The sequence below is a fragment of the Acanthopagrus latus genome, chromosome 21 (genome assembly GCF_904848185.1).
Source record: "Acanthopagrus latus isolate v.2019 chromosome 21, fAcaLat1.1, whole genome shotgun sequence".
Lineage (NCBI taxonomy): Eukaryota > Metazoa > Chordata > Actinopteri > Spariformes > Sparidae > Acanthopagrus > Acanthopagrus latus.
The window spans coordinates 802,529-814,049 of record NC_051059.1 but is presented as its reverse complement, the minus strand read 5'-3'; positions in this window follow the sequence as shown (position 1 = coordinate 814,049).

The window sequence follows — 11,521 nt, the reverse complement described above, 5'->3', positions numbered from 1 at the left end:
GGAAAAAAAAAGTTCAAGTGCATTGTTTTAAAAGTAAAATAGAGGAGATAACACAGAGCGCTCGAGAAACACATCTACTTCATTACTTCGCATGAGCGTCCCCCAATTTTAATAATTTGATACAGACCCTGCCACTTTAATCAACTGTTTTGTGTTTTACTTGCTATCATAAGATCTTTATATGTGAGTAGGATTATGTCATTCACTTTGCAAAAAGAGGAAGAGTGCTTGCATGTTGGTATGTGAATGCATAAATTAACAACTATGATGTCCACCTAATGTTTTTGGGTCACCCACTAAGTCAAAACACATTCTAATGAACTACAACAGTGTAATGTTTTACCATGTGAGTCTGTGTGTGTCTCATGTAATAATGTAATAACGACTACCGTATTCATGTTATAATGTAGTAATGACTATTGAGTACTTACTACATCATTAGTACTCAGTACTCATGGGTCAGAACACACTCATGTTAGAACCCAGCCTTCATTTCGATCCCAGCTGCACACATGTATAGTGTTGTGACTGCTTCTTGCACAGCAGTGATTGTCACACTGACAAACACCAGTCCTGTCAAAATATTGAAAACTGCTTCTGTTCCCTCTATAAAAGCTGCCCACATGACCACATTGTTCCATGAAGAGACACACAGACTCATACTTTGCAAAACATTACAGCAGACGCTGTCATGGCTGATGAATATCCTGACAGCTGCATAGTCTTTTGACATAATTGGGAACCCTGCTGACCTCAAAATCTTTTGACGGACAACACTGCAAACCATCTGTATTTATGTATTGATGACTGATGCACTCATGCCTCCTCTGTTTGCAAAGTGAATCAAAGCCAATATTTCTTTAGAAAGAAGTCAAGAGAATTGTTGTGTGGATTATACTTCTTCTTTATACTTCATCTTTTCATTTCTGCTGTCACTGAATCTTCTGTAGGAGGTTGCAGTGGAACCTCTGTGAAGATCTATGGAAAAAACAACATTCCGGCTGGAAAAAACTTCAACCTGAGCTGTGAGTTCACATGTTTAGAGCCCAAACATGTGATACAGCTGTGGAGAAATAGGAGAAATGAGGTGATTTTCAAAAAACACTGACATGATTTTGTTTTTCATGTCAATTTTCGTATTTACACTGAGATTGGGTGTACACTGATCATGCTAGGCTAAAGTGTTACAATAGGTCATTACGCACTTTGGGTCGGGGGGGGGGTTCTGTTTACAGTGTGATGTAATAGCAGGTGGTGATCAGGTGCTAGGAAATCAAATGTCAATTAAATGTCATTTTATTTCAATAAAAATCTACATGAGAATTCTAATCCATGAATGATGGATTTGCACATTGCACAATATCACAGACACATCCTCAGTCTAAAACATTTCAATAAAGAAATTACGGGCAAAGAAAGCTTTGTGAAGATTCAGCCAGGTGTTTGGTTACTGTTAAGAAAGTTAGCTGATGCTGGTACCAAAATGTGTCATCACAGTAGCTGTTTTATCTCCCAGGAAAAAGTGTTGCTTGTCAATGTTACATACATCCTCCCAAATGTGACTGTGGTCCTGAGCATCAGTTCTGCTATCACGGAACACACTGGTTATTACTCCTGCAGGACCGAACCGCCGAATGCCAAAAGCCCTGACTTCTTTATTCAGATATCAGGTAAGGTGCCAATGAACAGTGATAGAAGAGACCTTTTGAAATTACACTTAAGTTTCATTTTTAAGTTCTACTACAGAACGTGACATTTTATTTCATGGTGTCACTTGTAATGAGACAAGCGTGTTATCGCTGGTCTCTCACCTTTCAGCCGATCACATGCTGCCTGCCTCTTGACCAAGCAAGCCATCATCTTATTTTAATTTCAGCCAGTCAGCTTCTGTTATCTAGAACAAAAACATGACATACATTCATAAAATACATTTACCCTCCATTCAAAGAATTACAGTACCTTACAGTGGATTTCAGCAGTGCTGAAGTGAATCCCTACGCAGCTGTGCTAATGCGTAGGGATACGGAGGCTCGACGGTCAGTTAAGTTTCTTTTTATCCAAAGTAAACCTCTCGTCCAGCAACTCGGCCTTGCACTGTATTTCGCCACTTGCAGTTCACCTGTTGCCCAGTTGCGCTAATGTGTAGGGATACGGAGGTTCTATGGTTAAGAAAATGTAGTGCCAAAAGAAAGGGCGGACTGACGGCGATGTAAAGCAGTGTGAATTTTCTCTATACAACGTACACTTGAACTGTTACAGATTTTTTGAGGTGAGCCTTGTTTTAGGCGGTTAAATTTCGCTGCGCTGATCTGTGATTACGGTATGGAACAGATTGATTATAGATATGTACATTTAAATGCAGGCATTGCCTCAGTCTCTCTCAGCTCCGCCCTGCCAGCTCAACATTCAGCAGTCTCCTCATTCTTTTGACTCACAAAACAAAAAAAGTCCACACCACACACTAAACACACTACACCAAACACTACATTACACACTAACTATACACTCCAAACATGCTAGATGTCATAAATCTCTCAACTCTCAAAACTTGCAATCTCTATCGTTGTCCGTATCTCTGCCACTGCTGCTGTCACTCTTTTGCTGTCGTCCCTCCCACAACTTACCCTGTTCCTCAGCATCCAAATCACGTGGTTTGTCCATATAATTTTGTGATTGTTAGTGTGGTGCCTTTTTCCACCAATAAGAATGTGTTTTCTTGCTTTCAAACACTTCTGGTTGAGAACACTTTTGTGACAAAAGCCCGTTTTTACCGTTTCTTACTGCGGCAGACACAAAGCAAACGTGACGGCAATGTTTGCGAAAAAGCACGGCGGACATTATTTACCGTAAGTCTGGTTCTGGACATATCGGCGTGTCCATCGAGCCAGGAGTTGGGGCGTGGGTGTGGGCTAGCAGCTAGCTACACATGAATATCCACAGATTCCGATTCCAGTTTGGTGTCCTTGCGTATCCAGATCCCCTCAGACAAGAACAGACTAGGTCTGGACACGTTTAATCTCACTGATCCACAACAGTCAGTTTAGATGCACAGAACAGGACCGAACCACCAGCAAATCCCGGTCCAGCTCACGCCGCTGCAGGTATAAGTTTACTTGTTGCTTAAGATGTGTCGTGGGGGTGGACTCTGCAGTGATTGGCTCTGGTGCGCATGTGACTATGGTGGCTACGGTTGACAATGCTAGCGGAATTGGTAGATCATTTATGAAGTCATTTATTATCACTGTCATTGTAGTCCAAACAAATCTGACAATGCACACCCTCAAACCACACAGCAGCCATGTTGAAAATCTCAGGTCAGTCTGATCCTGATCTGCAGAGATATTTGAGGCACACACAGACAGACACACAGACAGACACACAGACAGACAGACAGACAGATTTCTTGCTTTTATAGAGAGATGACAGCACAGAAAGACAGATGAGCCTGTTTGTCAGATATCTGCATTAAAATCCTCCAAAAGGCACAAACACCATGAACGGGTCTGAATGGTGAAGATCGGTGACTGCAACTATCTGAGGCCCAGTGAAGCCCAGCAGACGCTGGCTACCATAGAGGTCATGCCCCCAATTATGCATCATTTTAAGCCTTAATATCATTTAATGGTATGAGTTATATAAGAATCCCCCCAGTGCAGCTGTCATTAGGGGGACAGTTAGCTACAGGGCCTGAGGCTATAAACACATTTCTGCTGTAGCTGGACATTTTGACACGAGCTGCTGGAGCCTCAAGTGGACATGTGAGGGACTGCATGTTGCTTAACTTTTCAGCTCCATGGGTTTATAAACCCTTCAGCTCAACCATGGGCTCACCTCAGTAATGTAAGTATTGGCGGTGCAACCGGTGCAGCTGCACACCATCAGGCGCCCTAAAGGAAAAAAAAAAAAAAGATAAAAAATGGCCGTCCATTGGCCCATTATTGATCGGCCCACAGGGAAAAATCCCAGTACTCCCGATGGCCAGTCCACCCCTGCAACAGCAGTTCTCTTGAGTGGCTGTGCGTGTTTGTCCAAGTGTGTGTGTGTGCAGTGTACACGAGTGTGCGCTTGTGTTTAGGACGGTGGTGGGGGGCACAAAAAAAAAATATTTGCACCAGTGCCTATCACCATGACCACAACTGGCTCACCTGCTGAAGAAGTAGTGTGCATGTGATTAGCTGAAAGTTGAGGAGGGTGAGACAATGAGACTGTCCTGAAAAGTGACATGAGATAAAAAAAAATAAATAAAAAAATAAATAAAAAGTTGCATGAAGTAAAAGTGGAAAGTCCCATCATGAAATGAAAACAGAGTAAGGGCAATTTGAACAAGAAATGTATTAATTTATTTAATGTTGAACACTGAGGGGCTCTATAATTGATGATTAATTGCCCCCCTCAGATCCTCCGGTGACATCTACTCCGACAACACTGAGCACCCCACAGCTTGTCAGCACCCAAAAGCACAGCAATGCAGCAGGTGAGAGCTCACAATCTGGACCAAGAGATGCACTCCATGAATGCAAGTCCATTAAAGTCCATCACCATTTCACCCTGAAGGAGACCTGTGTGTGCAAGAAAATCACACATAGAAACATTTGTGTCAAACCACTGCTGGATGTTGCTCACACTATTAATTAATATTAAAATTCTCTTTTCTTTTGCAGCTTTATAACCAGGAAATGGGACAATAACAAGTCATTTTAATTTATCATTAAAACCCTTCACTTTTATGTGTTATAAACATAGACAGTGATTATAAACTGATACCTTATGGCACTGTGTTGGGACACCATCCACAGCTGAGAGTCCTTCAGCGTTACCAGTGTAGTAGCTACTGGACCCTGGAGGGACTGATGAACGTAGACTGGATTAATTATTGAGACACTGTGTTGCTTTAATTTTACTTTATTAGAAAAATAGCATCATAATGAATAAAGTAGGTGGATTAAAAACACATGAACCATATTGATTTGAATTGTCTTTTCTTTCACTGCTCACTCCGACTCTGCCTCTTGTCAGCTCTGTGTATGTAGCTGCAGCTCTGCTTCCAACAGAACTTTCACAGAAATAAAAGCCCAGTCTGTCTCCTTCTGTGTCCATGTAGGTCTGTCAGGTCAGATGTGGTTTTGGATCCTGCTTGGAAAGACTACCATCTTCCTGCTCAGTTTGGCCAGCCTGGCTGTTGAATACAAGAGGAGATGAGAAGAGAAGGGTCCAGATCTCTTTCCACAGCAATGCTTTGTCTCTAACCTTCACTTTAAAAAGTTATTCTGTATCTTATTTTCTGCATTCTTTAGTTCTTTATCATTCTGATAATTTAGTTGATTCTCTGTCTTGCCTGTGGAGATTTTAATGTGTTACATCACAGAAACCATACAATAAATGTAATTATTAAGTATTCTTCGGGATTTGAGGCCAGTGACACTTTGTTCAGGAAGTCAGCCATTTAAGGGGACTTGAGATCTTAGTACTGGGCATCTTACAATACTTTTGGCCTGTGGCCCTCCGTTGATCTTCAGTTTTGGCCCTCCAAGGGAAAAAGTTTGGGCACCAACACAGCATCTGTACAATGTTTTTTCTGAGCATGCTGCAGTATGTTTGTAATGAAGAGTCAATGTTAAAAACAGATGTTTTGTAAATGGCATCAAAATAGAGAAATAATACATGTAACAATTTATACATTGCTCTTCACACAATATTGATCTCATTTGGACCTACTGTAACTGTAAAATGATACATTTAACCCATCCAACTATTTTCGAAACAAAATATAAAGTATGTTCCTTAATCACATCTTTTCATGATTGTATTTCTGTGACGTTGTTTTGCGTTGATGTTAAACATGTGTTAAATAAATGATATATAAAATCTAAGATGAATTCACAGAAAGGACTGATATTGACAGAGGTTCTGTTTTTATCCTGAATGAAAATGAAGTGAGAGGAAACGCAATATTCACAGTTCAAGCACAAAATGAAACAGTGCTATGGTCAGTTTTGGTGACTCAGGACTGTGGTGACCCACAATGCCTTGAAAACCTCTTTTTAGTTTAAATCTATGTTTATTTGTCATGTGAGGAGACTTCACGAATCCTGGACCTTCTGCTGTATGTGGGACCTACATGCATGAGTAAACAAACAAGCTGACCTTAAAGGACAACACAGCTTGTACTGTTTTACTTTGTTTACATGTGGCAGACCCTGCCACCTCTCTACCTTCAAACTGTGTTTTGGGACGTTGTTTTCCTCTGAGAACAGTGGGAAAAACATATGGAGAAACATTTGCATTATTACCTCATTAATATTATAAATGTTAAATTCTCAGTTTGGATCATGGAGCCCCTCAAAAGTTCCTGGAAGTTAGCACAAGCTAACTGCCGCTCAATGTAATTTCTATGGAGCACATGGTCGGAGCAACACTTGTTCACGGTAAAATGTTTAAAGAAAGACATTTTCATATCAGCAGTGCATCAGAATTAAATTGTAATTAAGTATGTTGGCTGATTGTCCCCATCTAGATTAGAAGATTTAGAGAATATTAACATGCTGGATAATGATAGCAACACATGCAACAGGCTGATAAATGTAATTCTGTTCTCTAAATATAATCCAATGCTGTCAATTTATACTAGAAGCGAGGTTAATGTCTAGGGAGTGTAATCGTTGCTAAACATTGATTTAATATCATTGATGCTGCGGACTGATGGGTGAAGCTTCTGATACGAGGATACTGATTCTGAACTGCAAGCTCATAATGTCTCTCACCACTGCATTGCACTGACTCAACACCATCATTAGGGTTGTATTCCTATCGTATTCCTAGGAATTCTTTCTTTCTTTCTTCTTTCTTTCTACCGAGGAAGTCATACTTCCCATGGCAAAAACTCCAAGGACATGTCAATATTCCTCTTGGGGAAACTGTAGCAGTTTCAAAACTGCTACAGTTTTGAAACTGCTACAGTTTTGAAACTTTCACCAAACTATAGCCCCAATACTGCTGAAACTTTAGTCCACTTAAACTCATTACAAATGATGAAGTCCATCACTCAGTTTTTTTCAAAAACTGTAAAACGTATAAAACCTATCTCTTCACACAATTTTTGCTCAATTGTCACCAAACTTGCTAGAGAGCATCTTCAGACTGTCCTCCACAAAACTTGTTTCTCAGATTTTTGATATATCAAAAATTAAGCCTACAGTGCATCAACATGTTTGACTGTGAACAGTACTGTAAACATATACTACCAAATTCTTGCTTAATACATTTTCAATCTTCCTGAATTTTTGAGAACATTTTGAATTCTGCTCTCATGGGAACAACTGGAGTCAATGTAAGAATGGCATTTTAAAACATCAGATTTTCTCTTATGAAGCAAAACACTTAGAGTTAAAAACAAATCACCAACATTTCTGTGCTGTCAAGATGCTATTTATGTATTATCAGATTGTTGTTCAGGTAACAGAATTTCTGACATTTTGACCATTTTTGAAATCTGTCTTGACAACAGCTGCTCTGACAGTGACTCCCTGAGTCGACAAATGAAGCTACACAGCAGGTCTCACTTCCAGCCAATTAGCTCAGTGAGTTAGGAGCTGGTTCTTAATATCAGGGGTTGTGGGTTTGAGACCCAGCAAGGATGATGATGATGACAGCAGATCAAAATGTCAGATGTCCTCAACATGAAACACAATTGTCCTGATGGTGGCATCACAGCATACCTCTAAAGTAAATAAAAACAAATAGCTTGGACCGGACCATAGGTGAAAGCTAACCAGATTTTGCACAAAGGTCCAGTCTCATGCCAGATTACCTCAGCTGTAAACCCAAGCCAATAGTCCTGATGGTGGCGCTACAGCAAGCATCGAAAGTTCAAAACATTGAAAATTCATAATAAATCAACCCGCTAGAACTTCACGCTTTCATCAAACTGTAGCCCCAATACTAAAGAAACTTTTGTACATTTAAATCTATTAAAATGTTTTATTATTATTATTATTATTTTAAACTGTAAAACTTATAAAAACTTATCTCCTCCCACAATTTCTACCAACAGTGCATGAAAATATTTAACATTTTTTAGAGTCATGGTAGATGATGTTTGACAAATATCAGAATTTTACCTACATTTTTTAAATGATTTATACAATTTTGCCTTTTTGAGAACATTTTGAATTCTGCTCTCATGTGAATAATTGCAGTCAATGCAAGCAGCATTTTTAAACATCAGTTTTTCACTTACGGAGCAAATCAATCATTTTTAAAAACAAAGTACCAACATCTCCATGCTGCAATATGTGTATTTTCCGATTTTTGTCTTGATAACTCAATTTTTTTACAGTGGGTTCAAATCTGCCTGCACAACAGTGAATGGCTTACTCAATTTGTGAAGCCACTGTTATATTGCCACTTGCCAATTAGCTCGGAGCAATAGATGACAGGCTCTGATTCCAGAAGTTGTGCGTTAAAGCCTCAAGTGGTCCACACTAAACATTGTTGTCAACTGTCTTGTCTTGGTATTCTCCTGTTTGTTGCTCAGAATTGCCTAAATTTGCCAAAAACAGCCCGGACCTGACCCATCACTGCACAGCAGTTATAAATAATATATGTTTCTAGAAAGAAAGCTATTTTGTGAAATATTACAGCCCATACACTTATACAATAGCCTACTATATTAGGGCTGTCAGTTTTTATTTGATATTTGAATATAGGTACAGTGATGCCACTTTACCACTCTATTTTGGATGCTGCAGGCCAGGAGTGCTGAGTAGACAATGGTGAGACTGAATGTGATGTCACATAATGAATGTAATGTTTTTCAAGCAGTCATACTAAACACATGTCCCTAGCAGGTGATATTATTTTATGTATATTTGGGAACCTACAGTAGGAGCGCTTTGTTGTGGAGCGTCAGTGATGCTGCAGGCCAGGAGTACTGACAGGACCACAGTGAGACTGAAAACATAGTAACATAGTGGTGGGTCAGGCATAATAAATCATACTAAATGGTATTACCTTGCAATATTAAAGGATACTAAAATACTAAACATAACTATTGCTATCAGTCATATTATTTGATACACCTGTGCAACATCATGCAGTGCAGTACAACAGCTGTGCCATAAATTCTGCTTTTATAAATCTTATACATGTACAGTTTTTGTTGACATTATCAGAAAGGTGTTCATTCTACTTTATGTTATTTGTTGAGGTCATAGTGGGTAGTGGTGCTGTGCTGGACTGCATTATCTCAACTATTGTTGCTTATATTTTGCCTTCAAGTATTTTAATGGAGAGGGCAAAATATCAGGAACACTGATGATATAATGCACCCCAGCACAGCAGACACTTTAGAAATACACAAGTTTTATAAATGAAGAATGTATGGCAGAGCAGTTGAACTGGATTGTCTTAGATTGCAGAAGTGGGCCTTATGACATGGATGATGACTCTAGGTATATTAGTAACTGTAATGAATATATAGTTAATCAATAATTTAAGTAATCATATGGCATTAATGCTGCATGCTGCACATCAGGAGAAGTGAACAGTAAGGACCAAAGATCTTATAGCTCAGGAGTGATGATGACGAGGATGTTACATGTCGCTTGTTAATGGTTGGGGTTGTGTAAGAAATTACAAAGTTTACCTGTCTGTCATCAATGTGCTGTAAAGACAGGAGCAAGATGTGAAAGGAGGAATGGAGAATGACATGTTGCTTGAGGTGTCAGAGAGCCACAGGTGGGGGCACATCCCCCACATGGGAAGATACAGAAATGTAGATAAGATGACATTTGCTGTCCCATCTGTTGCAAAGAGTCACTGTCCTGGGAAGGACCTGATACACCCAAACATCAAAGAGTCATTGTTTTGTAAAGAAAATGTTTTATGACTGTTGTAAATGAAGGTAACCTCCTGTCTGATTCTGTACTTAAGGGTTTTGGAGTTCGGGAGGGAACCCTGTTGCCTTCCCGCCACGCTGTGTGTAATTAAAGAGATCTGATTCATACGCTGAAGTCTGAAGTTCTTTGGAGACTTAGCAACTCTCTACCTCACAAAGGAGAATTTCCACTACAGTTGGTGGAACAGTGATGTTTACCGGATACAGGTAGGTGGAGGGGCAGTGATGCTGGCTTTATCCTGAAACACTTTCAGCTGTTCTGGGGTTGCTTGATGTTGAACCTAGGCCACTGTTCTTTTTCACCTTCTTGGTTTGGGTTCTTGCCTATACTGTGTTCTCTGTTTTTAATTAAAAAAAAAAAATCTTAAACTTCCCAGTGGTGTGGTATTTTAAGTGCAAATGCACTGTTTGAATATGATTGACAGACTTGGACAGGAAAGAGGACTCAGATGCAGAATGAGCGAAAGTCAAGTCAAGGTTTATTAATCTGATTTTGACACTCTCCAGAATGAATGAAAAACCAAATGACTATGAAATATCTGAATGACAAACAAGACGAACAACACAGAACATAGAATAACAGAAAACGCTCCCGCAGGAGGAAAACCTACTCTATTCTTAGAATCAATCTTAGCTATAAAATATTACAAAATAAAGTCACTCCGAAGAGGATACACCAGGCTATGAAATATAACTGCTCTGTCTTATCAAACTTACAAACACAAAATCATTCACAACGAGGAGAACAAAAAGGCTATGAAAATTCAAACTCAAACACAAAAATCTTAACCAGAAAATTACAACAAAAATTCACTCTCCTAGAGAGGCAAAATGCAGATAAATAAAACAAGAAATATACTTAGCAAAACGAGATTCAGGACTGTGGAAAATGGCTTGGGTACACGACATAGAAGACGAGATACTTAGGCGACGCAGACAGGGAAAGACAAAGACTTTATACACATGAGGAAGGGGAGCACAGGTGGAAACAATCAGGAATTAGGGATGACGTCAGACCGGTGACACAAGAGGAAGGGCAAGTGACCTGAAACGAGAGGAGAGTTACTTTTCAAAATAAAACATAAAATTCACGAGACAGATCCCAAGACAGGACAACCTCACCGCGATGTGACAATGATTAGCCCACATATTTTTTGTTATTAAAATCTTTGTAGGTGGTTGACTTTAGCCACCCATGCTTTTCTCCTGTCTCTGTTTTTGGGGAAGCCAGACATTAATTTCTCCGAGTGATTGGAGCATCCCCATCCAGCACAGCACACCATGGTGAAAACTGTATTTAAGGACAACATAGCGAAAATTACATAAACAGCTTGACATGCTGATCTGTTTGGCTTCTTTAGTTACCGTTTTTAAGGAATTCATTGTGGTAAGTGCATTGGGAAAAACAAGACTGTGTGTGATCTATTATGCATCAATGAGTAGAGTAAGTTTGGGATAAGTGAGAATAGTTAACAAATAGTGATAGAATTCAATTTACTTGCAATGAATTCAAGTCCAAATTTAATTTATTTGCCATGGATTTTCTATTAGAACACAGTTATCATCACATGATATCATCATATTATCATCATCATCATAATGCTGTTGTGAGTCCAGACTTGTGCA